This window comes from Mustela lutreola, chromosome 7, assembly GCF_030435805.1.
Source record: "Mustela lutreola isolate mMusLut2 chromosome 7, mMusLut2.pri, whole genome shotgun sequence".
In the NCBI taxonomy this organism is placed as follows: domain Eukaryota; kingdom Metazoa; phylum Chordata; class Mammalia; order Carnivora; family Mustelidae; genus Mustela; species Mustela lutreola.
In genome coordinates, this window is record NC_081296.1 from 82502786 (window position 1) to 82507329 (window position 4544).

The following is a 4544-nucleotide window of genomic DNA, read 5'->3' on the forward strand; positions in this document are numbered from 1 at the left end:
GGGTCCATGGGGAAAGCTCAACCTAGGCCAAGGTAATTCTCATCATGAGGAGAACCTCCTGTTTAAAATGCAGAGTCACAGGACAGCCTGGCCTTTCTTCCCATAATGCTTCCTCGGGGCTTAAGAGAATTCTTTTATCCCGCCCCCCCCCCTTTTCCTTTTTGGTTTTTAAAAAAAAGTAAAGTTGGACTTGCAAACACTAGCGGTAATTGCCTTAAAAAAGCAATTCTAAAGAATTGGGAGGCCCTGCTGAAAGAATGTTCTCTAAAAGCTATAGGGAGCAAAGGGATTAAGAAGCAGATCATAAAGCAAATGTATCCAACATATAAAGCATCCGGAAAGGATCTGAATTTCCTTCCATAAGCAATAGGCCAGATCAGTTGCAGAGGGGACAGGATTGGGGAATTCAGCATGCCCAGAAATGGGGGCAGCGGCTGAAGCATGTGGTCTTAGGAGCCTTGTTCAAAAAGGTGGTTTGGGTAAGAAAGAATGGATCCTGGGTTACAGAGGACATCCCAAAAGGTACTGAATTAACGTGGGGCTCTACCCTCTGGGATAACTCAAGAGAGCAAAACAGGGTCCTTGTCCGTAGCCCCAGGACTAGAATTAGAGTAGCAGGCAAGTTCTTCAGGGCCATTTCTGGGCACAGTGGGATGATGGATGGACAGAGCTAATAAAAGTCGGTGCAAGATGGAGGCATTGTCAGAGGAACAATTTCTCCAGTGATATCCTAATGCCCAAACCAAATGGATAGAAGACTTCTTTGAATGTTTTGGGGATGATGACAATCACATCTCTTGTTTCTATGACGACACAGATTTCTGTTTCTCTTCCCATCCATCCCTCTACCGCTTCGTCTCTTTTACTTTCTCTCGATGTACCCCCTTGACTCAGTGCTCCCAAGGGATCCTCTGTGGCCCTCTTTCCGTCACACATGTTCCACTCCTCTGTAAGTTTGCCAGCAAATAATAAATACTCCAACATCAAATCCCATCCCCCCACAACTTCCAAAAACCCTGCAGTTACGTAACCAAGTGCCTGCCAGAAATCTTCACTTGCATTTCCTAAAGGCACTTGAAATTAAAGATCATCATGTCTAAAATTAAACTTGGACTCTTCAGCCTACCGCTATTCTTCCACGACAAATTTACTGTTCTCCTCTATTGTTCTTCTCTGTACTCACATTGCCATCTGCTATGGTATAAACTGTTTCCTCCAAAATTCAGACGGTGAAGCTCTGATCCCCCCAAGCAGTGGTGGACGGAGATGGGGCCGTTGGGTGGTACTTTGGCTTAGGTGAGGTCAAGAACACTGACTCCCATAATGGGATTAGTGCCTTTCAAAGAAGAGAATCCAGGGAGCTGCCTTCTCTCTCCCCCTGTACAAAACAAAGTTACATTTTTCTTACCATGTGGGCATAGTAAGATGGTGACCACCAGCAAGCCAACAGAAGAAACGTCACAATAGGCCCTTCCTCGAAGATCCTTTATGTTCGATTTCTCAGCTTCTGAAACTGTGAGAAATAAAGGTCTGTTGCTTACATCTTCCCATCGGTGTATGATGTTACAGCAGCCTGAGCTAAGACTCTCTTTATCCAGTCATCCGAGACAGAGACCAAACGATAATTCCAGTTCCTTTCTTCTCACTTGCCTTCCATATCTAATCACCTTTGATATTCTCATCCACTGTATTTTTCTCTGACTTTCAAATTCATCCTTTGTTTCTCTAATCCTACTGACTTTCCTCTAATGCCGGCTGCACTATATCTTATCTGGACTATTTTAATAGTCTCACTTATGGTCTCTGTGCTTTTAGACTGTCCACCTCAATACTCCCATCTCCATACCTCTCAGTTTTCTAGAGTGGTACCATAGGGACCCTTCTAAAATGGATCCTTTTAGATTGTCCACCTCAATACTCCCATCTCCACACCTCTCAGTTCTCTAGAGTGGTACTATAGGGATCCTTCCAAAATACATATTTGACCATGCCATGTACCTGTAGAAAACTCTAATGCTTACCAATAGCTTTAGGGTAAAATCTAAGCAATTCAGTTTCTTTCTTTCTTTTCTTTTTTTTTTTTTTTTTTTTTTTTTTTTTTGTCTTCCAAACCATTCTGCTTGTCATGAATTTACAAGTACTTCCATGGCATGAATATATAGACTCCCTCTCTAGAATCTAGAATGGGCGATTAACATTTGCAGTGTGGTTTAACTGGTTTGTCTCAATGAGTTGTGAGTTATGTTAAAAGTCACCTGCCTACAGCAAATGATGTATACCAAGTTTTCTCTCTCTCTTTTTTAAAATATTTTATTTATTTATTTGACAGAGAGAGATACAGTGAGAGAAGGAGCACAGCAGGGGGAGTGGGAGAGGGAAAAGCAAGCTTCCCACTGAGCAGGGATCCCAATGCAGGCCTTGATCCCAGGAACCTGGGATCATGACCTGAGCAGAAGGCAGATGCATTAACAACTGAGCCACCCAGGCACCCTGATATATTCCAAGTTTTCAAATGATTTTCTTTCTCTAAAAGATTAAAGAGAGTAGATACAATATGTATCTCAGTAGAGAATGTATTAATAATCGTTACTTTAGAATATGTTATATATTGTTGCTGCTTTTTATGTGCTTGACTTTTGTTTTTTTGTTTTTTGAGTTTTTTTGTTTTTTGAAATACAGTTGACATACAATATTACATTGGTTTCAGGTGTACAGCATAGAGATTGGATAACGCTATAGGTTATGCTAAGCTCACCACAGTGTAACTATCCTCTGTCATATGTCCAACACTATTACATTACCATTGACTATATTCCCTAGACTCTATCTTTCATCCCCAGGACTTTTTCATTCCGTAACTAGAAGCTTATACCTGCCACTCTCCCATTGTGTTTTATTTTAAAAGACTTAATTGTCTCATCACCACTTTTCAATTTCATCTCCCACTATATTCCCCTAACGCATCATACTCTTTAATATCTTGCTGGCTACTTGTGTTCCTTCCTTCATTTAAAATTCACAAAATTATCCCGACAAATTAATGTCAGTATTTCAAAAGGCAGCTCAAATGTCAACTTCTCTGTAAAGCATTTTTCTAACACCTGTTACTATACTGTTCCATGTTTATAAGACATCTTTTATTTTGAATCAGTATTCCACTACATTTAATTATTTTGAATGCAGTTTTAATAGATGTTGCCCACGAGTTCTGATATGTAATTCTTATTAATTTTATTATGGTTTCCTCTTGAACTCATTGCTTTCTACAAGAATACTTCCAATTTCTAGACAGAAAAAAGATTCCCCCTTTTAGTTGTTGATTTCTAATTTAATTGCATTGTAATTAATACATTCTATATGTTATTGATTACTTAAATATGCTAGGACTTCTTTGATTTATCACTTGGTACAATTTGTAAATACTTTATGCAAGCTTCAAAACACTGTATGTTCTTTATTACTTGAGTATATAAGTAACTATTAATTTAAGTTCATGAATTTTTTTTATATGTATGATCAACAGGTTTCTGATAGAAATGTGTTCAAATCTCCTTTTCGTTTCCATGAGCTGGTTTTATATATTTTGACCCTGTGATATTAGATGCATAAAAATTTGTGCTATTGATATCCTGGGATATACTTGAATTGTTTGTTTTATTGGGCAATGTCTTATCTTTTTTATTAATTTTTGTTTTACTTTGGTGTATTTTGTAGTAATAGCTTATATATTTTGGGTGGAGGAAAAAAGATATATATGTGTGTGCTTTTTCCAAACTGTATGTGTGTTGTGTGTGTTTGGGCTATTTTTTTTTTTTCTGGTTAGTGTTTTACAGTATATATTACCTCTTAATTTTCAAACTTTTTGTGCACTATAAAAAAATTATGGGAAGCAAATACCTAATAATATATTATGCCTTTGAATAGGTGAATTTTATCCACTTACATTTATTTTTATTATACCGTGATTTACTGTTAGGTATTTACTATTTTTCAGAACTGGCTAGTACCAGCACAAAAGAATTGACTTCACATCTCTGTGCAGCTGTTCTTTCAGAAGCATCACAGTAGTAGCTTAAAATCAGTCTTGGTAGGGTTATTTACACCACAGAAATTGGCAAATTCTACAAATCAGAGCTTTATTTTTTTAAGATGAAAATCACTGTTAAACATTTTCTAGCACACTATTGAATGTATTTGCTATGGACATCATTATATGTTGTGTTCTTTTTATACCAATCTTCTTTTCCTGTTCACTTTTACTCTCACCTTCCATTCTATTGAGAAAGTTTTAATATTTCCCTTGAAGTCATTTTGTTTTTTTTTCTCTGGATTGAAGGGTTTTTTAAGTTCATATTTTTTAGGGATCTATTTATTTTAGAGAGAGTGAGTGTGTGTGTGTGTGTGTGTGTGTGTGTGTGAGTGGAGAGAGGGGCAAAGGAAGAGGGAGAGAGAGAATCCTCAAGCAGACTCTCTGCTGAGTATGGATCCCAACTTGGGGCTCAATCAATCCCAGGACCCTGAGAATATGATCTGAGCTGAAATCA